This window comes from Pleurodeles waltl, chromosome 5 (genome assembly GCF_031143425.1).
Source record: "Pleurodeles waltl isolate 20211129_DDA chromosome 5, aPleWal1.hap1.20221129, whole genome shotgun sequence".
In the NCBI taxonomy this organism is placed as follows: domain Eukaryota; kingdom Metazoa; phylum Chordata; class Amphibia; order Caudata; family Salamandridae; genus Pleurodeles; species Pleurodeles waltl.
Genome location: NC_090444.1, coordinates 615,385,211 through 615,402,917, shown reverse-complemented (window position 1 = coordinate 615,402,917; position 17,707 = coordinate 615,385,211). Strand labels below are relative to the sequence as shown.

Here is a 17,707-nt window from a genome sequence, read left to right as displayed (position 1 = left end):
GAAAGGGACAAACCCTAACCCTACTAGATATATCCGCAGAGCGGGGAGGCATGGATGGGTGTAAGGAATCTGCAGCTGGATAGAGTCTCTACTAGATAATGCATTAACGAAGGTAACTAACTTGTTTATCTGATAGAGACTTCTAAGCTCCAGATTCCATACCTTTAAATAGATACCCAACCGGTGGGCTGCGGATACTACTCCTTACACTAAGAAGTCCTGTAGGACTGAACGGGCAAAGCGCCCGTCTGTTCGTACCCGACTGTCCAGGCAGTAATGTTTTGCAAACGTGTGCAAAGATGCCAACATTGCCACCTGACAGATATCTAGGACTGGTACGCCTCTAGCTAGCGCAGTGGTAGCAGCGTTGCCCCTGGCTGAATGAGTTTGCAAGCCCTTAGGAGGCTGCTTCTTGGCGAATGCATAGCAGATTTTGCACTGGGTCATTCTCTGCATCAAAATGGTTCGCTTCTGCGCTGCCGGACCCTTCTTTGCTCACACGTACCCCACAGAGAGTTGGTCATCCACCCGGAACTCTTTTGTGCAGTCAAGGTAGAACGACAACGCTCTTTTTGGGTCCAGTCGATGGAGTCGCTCCTCTTCTTTAGAGGAACGCGGTGGGGCAGAGAAGGAGGGCAGGGTGATGTTCTGACCCAGATGGAAAGGGGTCACCACCTTGGGGAGGAAAGAGGAATGAGTTCTGAGAACCACCTTGGCTGGATAGATACGGGGGCTTGTATGACAGGGCTTGCATCTCTCACCCTCCTGGTAGATGTTATTGCCACTAAGAAGCTGTCTTGATAGTGAGCAGCCAGAGGGGACAGTTGTGCAAAGCCTCGGAGGGAGCACGCATCAGAAATGTGAGGACCAGACTAAGTCCCACTGGGGCATTACAAAGGGTGTAGGGGGAAACATAAGTACAAGCCTTTGAGGAATCTATGTACAATGGGAGATTTAAACAGAGCAGGCTGATCAGGCATGCCGATAAGGCAGAAAGATAGCCTTTGAGAGTCCCCAAGGCAGAACCCTGCTGGGATAGGGAATGAATGAAGAGAAGAATATCAGAAAGGGAAGCAGAAAGAGGGTCAGTAGACCTTCCTGTACAATAATACACACAGCGTTTTCAACAGCATGTGTATACCGTTTTAGTGGAGGAACACGTGGCTGCCAACATAACTTTACAGACTTCGGGAGGAAGGTCAGAAGCCATCAACTACTGCCGCTGAATCTCCACGCATGAAGGCGCAGAGTTGACAGGTTCGGGTGGAGAACCCTCCCCTGCTGCTGCGACAGAAGATCCTCCCGAAGGGGCAGCCTGATCGGAGGATTGATGCTCATTTCGAGAAGCTCAGGATACCAGACTCTCCGTGCCCAATTCGGAGCCACTAGGATGACTTGGGCCCGGTCGTTCTTGACAACTCTGGGCAGGATTGGTATGGGCGGAAAAGCATACAGGAGACCTAAACTCCACTTGCGACGAAAAGCATCTCTGAGCAATTTCTCCTGTGGAAACTCCAACACGCAATACTGCTGACATTGCACGTTCTATGAGGTGGCAAACAGATCTAGCCAAGACTCTCACCACTGCTTAAAGAGTCCTTGTGTCCCCTCCGAATAGAGAAACCACTTGTGATCCGCCAGGCATCGACAGCCGAGTTCATCCACTCAGAGAACCTGCCAGGTGTTGAACCACCAGGGTTATGCCCTGCTGTTCCAGCCATGTCCAGAGACGCAGAGCCTCTTGACAAAGTGTCCACAGCCCCACACCACCCTACTTGTTGCAGTACCGCATTGCAGTAGTATTGTCTGTGAACACCTGCACTATCTTCCCTTTCACAACAAGAAGAAATGCTTTCAGTGCCAGTCGGATTGCCCGGAGCTCCAATAAGTTGATATGGAGTCCGGATTCCGCTGGAGACCAGAGGCCCCTGATCTCCACCTCTCCCAGATGGCCGCCCTATCCCAGGGGTGACACATCTGTCACTCCTGTGAGATCTGGCTGGGGAAGGAAGAGGAGTCTGCCTTCGACCCAATCGCAGTTCACCAACCACCACTGCAGGTCTTTTGCTGTTCCCTCCGAGATCTGAACTGTGTCGGTAAGATTTCCCAGATGCTGTGCCCACTCAAACTTCAGATCCCACTGCAGAGCCCTCATATGCCATCTGGCATTTTTGACTAGCAGGATGCACAAAGCCATGAGTCCCAACAGATTCAGAGTCGGTCTCACCGAAATCCAGGATACAGACCGAAACATCGGTATCATGACCTGAACATCCTGGACTTGCTGCTTTGGAGGATAATCCTGAAACAGCACTTTATACAGAACAGCTCTGATGAAGGGGAGCTTCTGAGAGGGAGTCAGGTGTGACTGACACGTTGATAGTGAAACTCAGCGAATGCAGGATGTCCACCATAGTCTGAAGGTGGATGATGAGAGCATGGGGCGTAGGAGCCTTCAACAGCCAGTCGAACACCCAAGGGGCACTGTGAGACCGAAAGTGAGCATGGTAAACTTAAAGTGCTCATAGACCACCTTGAACTGCAAGTAACACCTGTGGGTGGCCAGGATGGGGATGTGAGAATACGCATCCTGCAAGTCCAACGCTACCATCCAGTCTCCTTGGTCTAGGGCAGACAAGATCTGAGCTAGAGTGAGAGTCTTGAATTTCTCCTTTTTGAGGAAGAGATTGACGTCCCTTAAATCCAAGTTAGGCCGAAGAGCCTTGTTCTTTTTTGGAATCCGAAAGAAGCAGGGATAACAACCACTGCCTACTTCTGACATTGGGACTCTTTCTATGGCTCCTTTGGCCAAGAGAGCCGTAACTTCCTTGACGAGCAAGATCAAATGATCCTCCATCATTCGTTTTTTCAATGGAGGGATAGAGGGAGGGAAAGCCTGAAAGAGGAGGGAATAGCCCTTCTGTATGATCTGCAAAACCCGTTTGTCCAATGCTATGGACCGCCAGTGAGGGAGGTAAAATCGAATCCTCCCTCCAACTAGATGGACATGGTCTTGCAGAACCATACTAGGAGGGCTTGGCCTTTGCGGAAGAGGGGGCCTGGGTGGTGGCCCACCTCTGGCTAGACCCTCTGGGTATAAAGATGCCACGACCTTGTCCTCGCAATGGATGCTGTGAAGCTGGAGGACAGTGGCTGAGTTGTGGTTGGCGTGGTACCCACCCCTCCCGAAGCCTCATAAGGAGGCGAAAGTCAGACCGCTGGCGAACGGGTGCCAAGAGGCCCAAAGATCTGGTCATGGCTCGAGAGTCCTTGAACTGCTCACGCGCCGAGTCTGCCTTCTCACCAAAAAGGCGTGAGCCATCTCAGGACATGTCCATCAGATTTGCCAGGACATCCCCCGAAAAGCAAGTGGTACGGAGCCACGTGTGGGCCACTGTCAAAGAAATCGCCCTGCCCAGCAAGTCTGTCGTGTCCAAGCCACAACGAATGGTCAACTTGGCTGCATCTCTTCTTAACAGTTTGGGTGAGTGTGTCGCGTAGACCCTCCGGGACCTGGGGCAGCACCTGTGTCGCCGAAAAATGACCCAATAGGCATGAGGTGTTTACCGACCTCAATGCCAGGCTGGAGGAAGAAAACTTCTTCTCAAGTTGGTCCATCCTCTTGGATTCCCTATCCGGGGAGCGGAAGGGAATGCGCCTCGGGATGTGGAGGCTTGGACCACCAAGCTCTCTGGGGTGGGGTGTTGGGTGAGAAAACTAAGGTCTGTAGGAGCTGGTTGATGGCGGCGGCCAATTGCACTATTCACAGGACCCCTGTGCTGGGTATGGACCATGTCCCCAGCAGAACATCAGTAAGGGCCTCATTAAAGGGTAACATCAGCTCCAATGTAGCAACCCCCAGTTGAAGCACCTCTTTCAGGATGTTAGGCCTGACCGGCACCGTAGGCAACTCCAGGTCCAATATTTCAGCCGCTCTACGCACCACCATGGCGTATGATCCCCCCCCCCCTCCTCCGTAGCCACAGAAGGAAGTGAGAGCATACCAGCATCTGAAGAAGTATCTGGAGAAGTATCCAGTCCGCTGGCTTCCCATAGATCCTCACACCAGTCCTGCTCCTCCAATCCATATTCCAAACAGTCCTCACATCCCTCCCACTCCTCACCTGTGCCTGGCTAATCAAAATAAGCATCAGGCACTGACCTGGGCTTAGTCGGTGCCGTCTAATTTGGAATCGGCGTTGTACGTCGTTCCGTCTCAACAGAAATGAGGATGGGGCTTCCACCACCGGTGGGCGCCAGTGGAAGGGGGGGCATCAACGTCAGCCCGGTGCCGCAGGAGGCTGACTGTGAGGAGCCGGCGCCGGTCCGGGTCTGACATCGGATCTCGGGGTTCCCAATGGCCCCAAGGCAGAAACCACTGGTGTCGAACCCGATGGGTCCCTTGCTGTCAAAGTCGAGCCAGGAGCTTTGGAGACCGCCCTCTCAAAGTCTTCAGGGCCATGGCCCAGCGGTCGGAGCACGACTGAGTCGTGGTCCTTGTCGAAGGACCGTAGACATAACTGGTGGAGTCCATCACCGGCATGGCGCAATGACAGGCGCCACGCAGTTTGAACCCAGTCTTCCTAGATGACACTTTCCTCTCACAGATGAAAAAATTCTTCAACAAAAGGTCGAAAAAGGCTTGCCAAAAAGGATAGCTCGATCCCAGACCTACGCTTAACCGGCGCAGCAGGAAAAGAACTGCTGTGCGCGCACCAGGGTGGTGCCTTTATAGACGACTGACATCACAGGCGGCTCCACCAACGCTGACGAAGCCATGCGGAGCCGGACGACGCACGTGGAACCGAACGATGCCACCCGACGGCACGCAGAGGGTATTGCTCATCAAAAAGATTCCAGATTCGAAGGTGACGCCAGGGAATTCAAAAAGGTGAGGAATCTGCAGCTAGAAGTCTCTATCAGGTAAGCCATATAGTAAGCTTTTGCATCAGATCAACAACACATGCCACCAGGTACCCCATGCACAAACATCCAAGATAGCATTTCAGGCAGAAGATACCACATACACCATCACAGCCGAGCGATGCCCCATTGCCAGCAACCTCTATCCTACACTACCTCTAATTGCCAGAAAACAGTGTGCTACCACCCTAAAAGTTTTTAAACAATTACTAAAAGCACTCCATTAGACCACTCTGGTAAAAACCCTCCTGTAAAGCCATTGGGTATACTTTTCTGAAGGGTATACTTCTCTGATCAAAGTCCCCTTGTAGGTCCCTCTGCTACAAGACCTCTTGTAGACATCTCTGGTAGAAGTCCTCTCAAAGGCCTCTTCGCTAAAAACCCTCTAGCAGACATTTCCAACACCAAACACACAGCCACAGCTCACTGAAGATTACACTATCACTCAATCAGAGTCAGCCAGAACATAATATCCATATATCTCCACATGATGACTGACCACGATCACTCAGCAGGAAAGAAGCAAAAAATATGGAAGGGGAAAAAAAATAAAGGCACATACATTTAAGTTTGCGATTCATTAAAGAAACACAATGAGTAACTTAAAGAGCCCATATCCTATCTGCATTTATTTTCTCACGTTGTGCGACTCAAATTTAACCACAGATTTATTTAGAAAGATTTTGCTATTCAATTTATTGTTTTAGTCAAAAGTTCTAAATATGCACCCAGACAACCGCTATAATGCCAGGGAGTAAAAAAAAGAGGGGCCATACCTCTACAATTTCTCAAAAGAGTATAAAAATTGGAAAGATAACAGAGGAGGCAACACCATAAAGCCTAACTGAAATCCTGAGACAACAAAAATGTATTTCAATCCTGACTACTTTAATACTGGATTGCCACTGACACACGCAATTCACTCCAGTATTCAATGTTAGGGCAATGCCATTTTAGCAGGGATAGCCTGATCTATAATTGTGCCCCTTATCCCCACACCATATGCTACAGCATAGCTAGTAGCAAATGCAAGGAAATCAAATCAGGTCATGTAACACTGATCCTAAAGCAACGCCACTGAAAGTCGCTAGCAGCACCTATCAATTTCAAGATCACCCGGAAACATACAACATCGTATCCTCAGGGCACCCATGCAACCTGCAAAAAATAACTTCACACCATGAGACTTCAACTAACATGAAAGGTGTGACCGATATTAGAAGCCCCAAAAAACAAAGACAGTGAAGCAGATTTGTTCCTGCCTAGGCCCCAGAAACTGAACCCAGAATCCTTTATAACAATTCCAAACCGCTTTACCTTCCGAACAAATCTTTAAATTTGTCTTAGGAGGCTCTTTCTACCGCCCTGTTTTCAGCCCGTCTATCTAGGTTCTAGCTAAGCTGATACCTCTAGAAGGTAGTTGGAAGTTGATATCCTAAATATATCCTATTGTAACTGAATTGCAATATGTAAAGCACCCCTCTGTCCCAGTGGCTAGGGATGCTCACTATGAATGCCATGAACAACCAGGAGGCAAGCATGTAATCAGAATAGAGAAGCTCTATTTGAGGAACAAAAGTGACAGGAAGAAAGTGCTCCCTTAACATATGTGACTACTTATAGTACAATTTCTAATCAGGTGACTAAGTTGAGAAAGAAGCATTGGCATATTTTACAGACAGGAAGGTGTAATTAGGAAAAGCCCCAGTTCTCTTTTAGGAGAGAAAGAAGTCTAAAAGACAGTCCAGTTCATACGCGCCCAAGAAAGCCCCAAAAAGGAACACATTGTTAAATAATTGAAGTCTACCTGAGATGGTGGGACACTATGCCTGTGACAACTGCAGTGTATGTCACCTTACTTCCACTACAAAGATACTGAACCTGGAAGAGGAGAAAATTTGGACACTAACCAGTCATACCAACTGCAATTCAATGCATGTAATTTTCATGATCACTTGCTTGTGACATTTACGGTACATAGGCATGACGACCACAAAAGTGAAAGCAAGGATCTGCGAACACCATAGTAATGTGAGGTGCAGACGCAACACCATCAGAACGACAGATCACTTCTTGAAGGAAGGAAATACACCTAATGACATGCACTGGGTGATAATACAGCAATTGGAGGCAGAATAGGAGTACTTAGAAAATTGCCTCTTTGAAAAAGAACAGCGTTGGATCTATCATTTGTCGACCCATACAATAGGGCTGAATGATAATATCCCATGGAACTCTATTCCCATGAGCTGATTACGGTACTCTGAGAGGATTCCGTCTAAAACAATCTTGCAGTAATGAGAACTGGGTTACATTTTACACAGGAAGGATCACAGGGCCCGACCCCTTCAACAAATACGACTTGATTTATGTTCTAAGTGGGTGTAGGCTCTTTGGGTACAGGACACCACCTTGAATTATTTCCAATAAAAACTCCCCTGTCGACATGCCCCGACAGAATGGAAGGGACCATATTTCTTTAAAATGGTTTATAGATCTTACCATTTGACTCATAATATGAGAATAATCCACAAGTAAGGGTGCCCACTACATTACAAAAATAACATCCCAAAAATAATAACCCCTTTTCACTTAGATAATGAAGGTGCATTGACCTTACAGCAGACTATGGGGTTGTAATAAACACACAGTGAGGGACTGGACATAAGGATAGGGATAATGTAATGCCCTAAGAGGGACTCGCCCCTCGGATCCAATGAGAAGGGATGGTCTTCCTCCCTGATGTGGACGTACGTGCAAGCACCCGGAAGTGCAAGGACGTATGATGCTGATACTTAATCAGCACGGCAAGGACCGAAGCAAGATCCAGCTCCCATGCAGGACCGCACTAAGCAGGTTCACAGGCTTTAAGTGCCCGTGACCTCCCCACCACCTCTAGCAGAATCTATTTTACCCGCACTGCACTGTTTCTGCCTGATGGAATTTTGCAAAAAACAAACATTAAGCGCAAGAGGTCACTAGAATTAGGTGCCATTCAATCTATTTTATAGAGTGCCTAAAGTAGATGAGTCACCCTCGAGAATTTGTGTTTATGACAGACACAGTGGGAAGAGGGCTATGTGGAACACAGTGTGTATGATATGCATGTGTTTGAACACAACACAAAAGCTTTTCAGGCTAACTAATTGGGCCAGTGGCGTGTGCAGCATGACATGCCACATACTGAATTTTATATACAGAGTTCGAACTTTAATGGTATCTTGATTAAGTGATCTGCGACAACTTGATTCTAATTACTTTTTAGGTATAAAGGAAAAAGAGGGTGGAGAGCATAAGTGACATATGAAACAACCTAGTTACGCATGTCTTGGTGTGTGTGTGTGTTTTGTATGTTTTCAGGGCTAAATCAGTCCCTGGATTCTTGGTCTTGAAGAAAGCCACAGTGACTTTACTAGGACAGTTTCTCTGGTTGAAACATGTTAACCAATCACAAGGATGTGTGAGATGATTATGGTTTCACTTGACATCTGCCACTGGTTTTAATCTTACCCCAGGAGTCTTGGATTAAATACAATGGCCACTTAGCAGACATTCTGGAGGTAGTTTTAAAACTTGCACTGTCACTTGTTCACCTCACTTTGAAAAAAACAAGAAAAAACAGCTCTGTTGTAATCAGGCATCGCATCACACCTAAGCTGCATTCTGGAACTTAGGGGGGGAGCCAGACGATGAAGCATGCCACCAATTAGCTTATTGGATGAGGGTTCTTCTAAAAAAAAAAAAAAAAAAAACTACTGGGTTTGTACGATTATAAGTCATTTGACATGACTCATATAAAAGTTTATATGGCAGGCTTGTCCTTATTGTTATGTTACCTATAACTTGGGATGGTGGTTGAATCTTTCTTTTCACTCTCTAAATTGTTGATAGTAGTGAACAAATTATAGACATAGCCAGGTTGAAATTCACTTCCTGATTAGGTTTCAAGCTTGTTTTAATCACGTCTTAAAAACAACAAACTTAATATTGTTGAAACCATTCAGTGGCTGTTATTTTCAGTGGATACATTGACGTAAAACTGATATAAACTGTGAAGGCTCGGATGTGATAGAGGATGAACCTCTATGGTTCATGTGGATTTTGATCCCACTTTGGCACAGACCACTTTTCATTGCTACATTAACTTAGTCATCACACACTTCAGAGCGATCCTTAGCGTGAGTTCACATTGCAAAAAACACCTGCCAATTCTTATAGAAATTACCTGAAGGGCTTTGTGATCTCCCGTGAGTTACTATCTTCCTAGATTTTCAGGAAGGAAAAATGCAACTGGTCAATTTTGATTACAAACACTTGGTCTTCATGCCATGCTTTTCTCGACAATTTACAGAACGATTTGTCCAATGATTTTTTTTTAACCTGTATTTTCTTCAAACAGAGGGGCACCCTGAAAGAAGCACCTTCCTAAAAAGAACAATTATGTGCTGCCTCCTGACCTTCCCGCACATTTCCTAAGACGTGTTCAACCCTTCTCCTACCATTTTTACACTACTTCATTAACAAGCATATTTAAGCAAATAAAGGATCCTGGAGCCCACTGCAAGTCTGTGTGTATGTCCTTCCCTTATCCTGACCCTCAATGTTCCAAAATTCCTAGGTGACCATGCAGAACATGCATCTTTTCTGCTTCTATTCCTATTTGTGGTGATTCAGTACTAGACACTAACGGCCTCTCCCTCAATATTTTATTAACTCAAACAGTGTTACACCACAGATCTTACAGTTCTTTTCTCTTTTGCTTTCCTTCACCAGATATATTTCATCAAACTTCTCTCACAATACTGTTACCCAAAAATATTCCTCAATCTCACTTTGATCCTCTTCCCTCTTGCAGTTATTAACATATATTAGTGATCCAGTCTATGAGACCGGGATACTAAGAAAAAACAAAATGTTTCATGACAAGAAAACCTTCTGGGCTATTTGTCCGAAATAATCCACTACTTTACTTTTCGTTAACTCCTCTCTCTCTACCAGATAAAACGTCACTCTCTGAAACCCACAATGTGTTTCTTAATCACCAAAGGAATGTATCCAAGTTAACAAGGTAGGCAATTACCTAAAATTTCTTCTTGGTTTGGTAGAACTGAAAAAACAGAAACCAGACTTGCATGACCTTTGTTAGAGCAGGTTCTATGAAGGACTTCTAGATAACCAATGACAGCCCACTAAGTGAAGGAATGCACGAGGAAAATATCAGGCTGTGGGGATAAACAAATCCCTATTTACTCTCTATTAATTTGAAATGAACAATGTTAAAGATACATACATATATGTGTACACACACACTCACAAATATATACAGGGAGTGCAGAATTATTAGGCAAGTTGTATTTTTGAGGATTAATTTTATTATTGAACAACAACCATGTTCTCAATGAACCCAAAAAACACATTAATATCAAAGCTGAATATTTTTGGAAGTAGTTTTTAGTTTTAGCTATGTTAGGGGGATATCTGTGTGTGCAGGTGACTATTACTGTGCATAATTATTAGGCAACTTAACAAAAAAAAATATATACCCATTTCAATTATTTATTATTACCAGTGAAACCAATATAACATCTCAACATTCACAAATATACATTTCTGACATTCAAAAACAAAACAAAAACAAATCAGTGACCAATATAGCCACCTTTCTTTGCAAGGACACTCAAAAGCCTGCCATCCATGGATTCTGTCAGTGTTTTGATCTGTTCACCATCAACATTGCGTGCAGCAGCAACCACAGCCTCCCAGACACTGTTCAGAGAGGTGTACTGTTTTCCCTCCTTGTAAATCTCACATTTGATGATGGACCACAGGTTCTCAATGGGGTTCAGATCAGGTGAACAAGGAGGCCATGTCATTAGATTTCCTTCTTTTATACCCTTTCTTGCCAGCCACGCTGTGGAGTACTTGGACGCGTGTGATGGAGCATTGTCCTGCATGAAAATCATGTTTTTCTTGAAGGATGCAGACTTCTTCCTGTACCACTGCTTGAAGAAGGTGTCTTCCAGGAACTGGCAGTAGGACTGGGAGTTGAGCTTGACTCCATCCTCAACCCAAAAAGGCCCCACAAGCTCATCTTTGATGATACCAGCCCAAACCAGTACTCCACCTCCACCTTGCTGGCGTCTGAGTCGGACTGGAGCTCTCTGCCCTTTACCAATCCAGCCACGGGCCCATCAAGACTCACTCTCATTTCATCAGTCCATAAAACCTTAGAAAAATCAGTCTTGAGATATTTCTTGGCCCAGTCTTGACGTTTCAGCTTGTGTGTCTTGTTCAGTGGTGGTCGTCTTTCAGCCTTTCTTACCTTGGCCATGTCTCTGAGTATTGCACACCTTGTGCTTTTGGGCACTCCAGTGATGTTGCAGCTCTGAAATATGGCCAAACTGGTGGCAAGTGGCATCGTGGCAGCTGCACGCTTGACTTTTCTCAGTTCATGGGCAGTTATTTTGCGCCTTGATTTTTCCACACGCTTCTTGCGACCCTGTTGACTATTTTGAATGAAACGCTTGATTGTTCGATGATCACGCTTCAGAAGCTTTGCAATTTTAAGAGTGCTGCATCCCTCTGCAAGATATCTCACTATTTTTGACTTTTCTGACCCTGTCAAGTCCTTCTTTTGACCCATTTTGCCAAAGGAAAGGAAGTTGCCTAATAATTATGCACACCTGATATAGGGTGTTGATGTCATTAGACCACACCCCTTCTCATTACAGAGATGCACATCACCTAATATGCTTAATTGGTAGTAGGCTTTCGAGCCTATACAGCTTGGAGTAAGACAACATGCATAAAGAGGATGATGTGGTCAAAATACTCATTTGCCTAATAATTCTGCACTCCCTGTATGTATATATATCTTACTTAATCTACATAGTCAGGTATAAGGAACATTCATTGAGCACTGTGTACATGCTGGTGGTCTGATTAATAGGGGTATGATCATGTTCCTACAGACTAGCAAGAGCTGACGTAATGGAGAGACATTTAGAGGGTCAGGGAGACAATGGACCAGAAGCATATAAAAAGAGACTGACGTCAACTTACAATTTAAGAACTTCATCAAAATCAGTAACAGACAAGTTGCATGTGTGCACACCATCAGTGACTATGGAAAACAGCATACTGCCTTATGCTCACAATAATGGCACATTAATGTGCACATCCATGGCTTAGTTACATATCTGTTTCCCTAACTTGTGCTGCTTGGTGCCTTTTTGCTAGATGTGTGTCTGCTCACCAGGATAATGAGGAAATGAAATTAATTTACGAATATAGCTATGTTTCTCCTGTGGAATTATCAGGAGTACCAATCTCCTGTGATTAGGGGAATATGTAAGAACAGAAGGAAGCAAAGAGAGCTAGCAACTAAGAATCCCAGATGAAATCTAGATTCTGGAGTACAACAACCCAAAGATTAATTGGAGTAACAACATGATGCCAAAATGTCCAGAAAGTAAATTTGTCATGGTTAGTATACAATAGAACTTTTCCTCTATGTCTGATAATTCTGGCCCTTAAGGGAGAATTACAACCCTCACTTCTGAGCCTACCTCTCATGCTCTTCCATTGGTGGAGTTAGGGAATGCTGCTGTGCCCACAATCTGGCCCAGGCTGTAACTTCTACAACAATGCTTCCCAAACTTTTTACAACCCAATTTATAGAATTACCATAACTTTTGAGACTCATCTAGCTTTATCGGACATGAGATGCAGCGATTTTTTAAAGTGTTAACAGTAACCTCACGACCTTGACTACGCCCTCCGACATCGACTGAGGCCAAGATATTGATCTGACCATAAAAGTGGCAGATGGTGAACTGCACTGGAGTTCGGAGCCAGAACATTTTCCAAAGTGGAATGCTGGAAACACTGCTCTAAAGGGCTGGTACATACATTTTCCAGAAAAAAAACTCACTCATTCCTGCTTGGCTTGGCTGGTAAGTCAAACAGTTGTGGCCTCAAAGGTCTTTAAACAACGACCTATGAAATACTGTACTGTGGGCAATAACTTCCCTAATAAGATTATAGGCACATAAGTAGAGAAACTACATTATGCGTCATGTCTCTGTTTCATTATCGACCAATTGTAACGGTCAAGCTCACACTGACCTCAAACAACACCCCTAAACAGCATCCCATACTCTCTACTAGCTGCTCAGATTTCACTCCATCATACACATAGTGCATTCAAAGATAAAACACTGCATCTTTGCTTTACCATACACACAAAACGAACAGTTAGAAAACTACTTCCACACACTTTCAGATAACAAATATCAATAACATGATAACCTGCACCAGACTTCGCACATCTTCACTTACTTAAGACTCCTAGATAAGTGCAATCAAAAACAAAGGACTGAAACTGGATATGCCCCTCCCAAAACCCCTATGTCATGACCACAGATCTCAGTCTCAACAGCTGGGAGACTGCTCTTGAATTGGAGAGAGACCTGTGTTCTGACTGGATTCCAACAGGTGCTTGTAACTCATCTGAAGTGAACTTCACTTTTGCTTAGGATGGGAAACCTGGTCCTGAAACCATATATAAATCGCAGGGGGCAGTCTCTCCAGGGTACAAATTATTGTCAGAGGTGGCCTGGAATATCTCAAACTGTGCAGATCAAAGTTAACATTTCATAAAACCCTTCTATCCACTTTAGGGTAGACAACATACCAGCTAACTCCCTGATCAAATCTTCATCTCTTTCCTGGATATTTCTCTATGTTCTAATAAACTAGTGATACCATACGCTCCTTGATTGGACCTTCCTGCCTCCAGAAACAGCAAGTTATCAGGTTTCTGCTCTACAGCGAAGATCTGAAGTTTTGGGAGCTGAACTTCACAGCATTTCCTTCGCCGCAGAACGTTTTATTTGCATTTGCTTCACTTCCTTGCTCCTAAAGTTCTTACGAAGATCAGCGGGAATGGATTAGTGTTATTTTAATGGTGCTTATTCGGATTCACTGGCCCAGCGTTCCTCTGCTCTGTTTAATAGACAGAAAAGGGTAAACTTCTCTATCTTGTTCTGCTCCTCCAGCACCTGTGTAATCCACACAAAGGACACGCCTTCTTCTGCCCTGTTCATTTCTTTCATAATGTGCTTGGACCCTCTGCACTCCCCTCTAGTAACTCTAGTTATTTCACCAGGGGCATCTTCCTTACATGACCAGCTACAAAGCAGTGCTGATGGTGCCCAGTGCCAAAGCTGCTGGAGAACACATACAAACTCAAACACTTACATACAAGACCACCCTCTCACATCTACATCACAGCAACTTTCCTTCCTCTACTTAATCATTGATGTTAACTACGTATCCGAAATCAGTTTACTGTCTGTCAGTCTCTATATCCTCTCCTTCCATTTATCCAAAAAACAAAATCTCGAACTCTCTCCAGATAAAAAATAGGCTCCTTGCCCCATCCCAGATCATATCACAAAAGGAGCCAGCAAAGTCGAGTAGTAAAACAGCACTCTTTAAAAATAAAATAAAATAAAAAAGTCTCATTAACAGATGCCCGAATCCAGTGGAAAAGGCGTAATGGGCATACAGTCATACAGTTTTATGGCTAGAGATTCAAGAAAGCAAAACTGTGTGAAATCATAACACAGAAAGTAAAGCATTACAGAAAACAATGATAATGTCAGTGCAAGTTAAAAGGAGAAAAGTACTTAGTGTAGACTAAAATATGAAATCAACTACAGATAGTAAATTATTGAAACATATTTTATTCTGCCTAGTGCAATCAGCCAGAGGTACTGCAATAGTTACGGAATATAAACGCTCTGAAGGCACTCAGGACTAGTTGAAACTCATAGTAAATTTTACAAAATCCCTTTCTAAAGCAAACATCTGCTCACTATCATCAGATATGTCAAGAAAGAAGAGTTTCAAGGATCCCCTTCCAATTTTAACCCACAAACCATTGAATTATCATATAGTAGTACAAATTACATGTTGACGAAGGGGCAAGGGAAATTTTGAGAATATACCCGTCGAATACACCTGCTTTTCTAACACGTCTATCAATAAACAAACACTACCAAGAAGGGTGGATCATGATTAGTCAAGTGGGGGAAATTCAAACATCACAGGCATTTTAATCGGGCATTCAGTCAAGTGAAAATTAAAGATCCTTATACGATAGCAAATAAACCACGCAACTGAAGCAACTGTACACCCATACCACAACCAGCGCCGAAAGCAACAGGAACCATACACGACTACAAAATAAATAAACGGCATGTGCACCTATACAATTATCTATTTACAAGAGTGAAATAACACGGGGGCTGCAGTGTATGAAACGATTTGAAAATCTTACATCGAATTTAATCAGTTGAAATATCTCCTGCAATATAATCTCATTGTTCAAGGAAATTATGCAAAGCACCAGTTTGCTCTTTTGGTTGTATAAGAAACATATCAATAAAAACGGCCATATTGAGCAAGAGCAAGGAAAAGGGGTAACTGAAAAAACAAGCATGCTCATGTGGAGTTACTATTCGTAGGTGGAGTTACAAGGGGACTGGCAGAAGGCAGAGAGTGGCCTGTTAGTACTATTGTGCTGCCAATTTCTATTTGTGACTGAGAAGTTCCTGTTTCGAAATAACCTTTCAGGTCCCTGATCCGCGCGAAGATATGATGGACAGAGCACACACACAGTGATGATGAAGTCTCAACAAGGAGTGGTTTAAATCAGGCTAGTGTGCTAGAGGGTGTGACTGAAGGCTGCCTCCCTCCCCAAGCAGTACAGAGATGAGATCACAGGATGAGCATCGCCTGCTGAGCTGTCAGAGGCCTCTGAGGCAGCATGCCTCTCACTTCCTCCCTGAACCCTCTTATTCATTCATCTCCCAGTAAATCGCTCTCAGTCATCTCGGAGCCCACAGCATGGGCTTTGTTTCCTTTCTCCGACAGGAAAGAGTCCCTTCCCCCTTAGATATTTCGCTTTGTCCTTAAGTATGTCTGCTATAACCTACATAGGTGCTCGAAGTTAGGTGGAGTTGAGGGGCCCCTAACCAGTAGCCTAATTAAACTATTCGAGACACAATTGTAGTTCCTCATGTTCGGAATTGCAACAATAGTAATTACATCGCACCTTGGACCGGGGTCCGAAAAATATATTTTTGTTTGATTTGTGAAAAAGATTTTAGCAGTAGGCAACAGATATGATACCAATGTGTAGTTTTATTTCGCTAGACAGGAAATCGGCGGAAAGCCTCCTACATTGTGGACATCAGCAGGGAAAGCAGAAGAAAAAGGAAAATGGATGACATCTGCAGAGCCCCTCCGGTGCTTGCCTGCATCCCTTTCTTTGTATAATATAATGTAGATGGGACGATTTGGAAATGTGCGCCTTCCAGCTACGGCAACATCAGTATTTGGGTCACTGCCCATAAATTCAAATCAAATTGGCCGAGTGGAGCTCGAGGAGGAACAAAGAAGAAATCTGGCGACTAAGAATCGTAAGGCAAAGCGTGACCTAGGACTCAGAAAGAACAACTGGGAAGTTGTTTTCTACATCCTCGCCTGACCGACGGGCTCGAGTTCAGGGCAGCAGCAGAGGCCACTGAGGCGGTAGACCCAGCTCCAGATGTGGGCATGAAGGGGCGTGTACTCATAAAGCGACCACCAAACCCAAGCCGCGTATTCATATTTGAAAACGTACGCATATCATTATTATAACACTAGAATAAGGCAAAGCACTCCACATTACATACGAAATGTAATATACAGTAAGTCAAGCTTTATCCGGTTCATTTCAATGCCTTGTGATGGAAAGGATGTCAGAAACTAGCCCCTGCCGTCTCATCTGTGAGAGTCAATGACACGTTACACAGTCTACTGGGTGCACCCCTTTTTCCCCCTGTTACTGCTGTGTACCCCGTGACACTGCCACTCACCCCCGCCGCAGACCCTGCTTCGGTCTTTCCTCCCAGGTCCAAGAGCTTCACATGGCTCCCTGGCAGGCGGGGCTCCAGTTGCTCCCGGGTGCTCCACGCTCTGCTGCCGGTTGCCGGTGATACCGTTGTGCCTGGCGGCGGCGCTCCCACCCCCCACCGCTAGAAGAACCGAGCTAACGGCAACCCAGCACCGCGCATGCGCCCAGCCCATCGCCGTTCAGTACCAGGAGTAGGGGGCGTGGCAAGGCTGGCCGACAGGGCTGGGGGGAGGCGGGGGAATAACTGTCTCCGTTTCCAAAGATAAATAAATCCGCGTTTAAAAATCTGCGCCCAGAAGCGGAAGCGTCGCTGACTCCCTGGAACAGCTTGTATTTTGAGCTTCCCCAGTCCATATTATTTCATGATTGACGGTAATGACAGAAAAGTAGTTCTCCCATCGCCTTCCATGTATAATTAATTGCGCCCACCTCCAAAACCGCCACCGGTATATAAACGCGCTCCTCGCGCTAGGGAGCGGCATTCAGCGGTAACGTGTTGTCAGAGCTCGGAGGTAATAGCTGCCGCTAGGGGGGTAGACGCAACGTTTTAGCCACCAGGCCTGCTTTGCAACTGCTCGCGGGCACCACTGATGCCTTATGGGCTTGGGTGTCACAAGATGTTTCAAGTTCTAAACGAACCAAAGTTGCAGAGAGTCCGTGGATATGGATACCGAAGTGCACGCCCGGAGCGAACCAATAATTGGAATGTCCAGTTTTGATGAATTTTCTTTGGAGATGCTGCATATGTGTTTTTTTAGGGAGGGTTATTTGAGATTTCCGCGTCACTGGCTCAATGGATCCGGACATGAGATCATCGCA

At 45.1% G+C, this 17,707-nt stretch overlaps 1 protein-coding gene across 7 annotated transcripts in view; it reads right to left on the bottom strand.

The window, feature by feature from the left end:
- CEP170 (centrosomal protein 170) overlaps nt 1-17,409 on the bottom strand; it is a 556,616-nt gene extending 539,207 nt beyond the window's left edge. For 2 of the 7 annotated variants that reach the window (XM_069234469.1, XM_069234471.1), the window contains exon 1: nt 16,851-17,409. The gene's annotated coding sequence lies outside the window, so the exon portion shown is untranslated. The remainder of the gene's footprint in view (nt 1-16,850) is intronic. The other 5 variants (XM_069234465.1, XM_069234468.1, XM_069234467.1 and 2 more) reach the window with 3 other exon arrangements.
- Between the last annotated feature and the right edge of the window lie 298 nt (nt 17,410-17,707).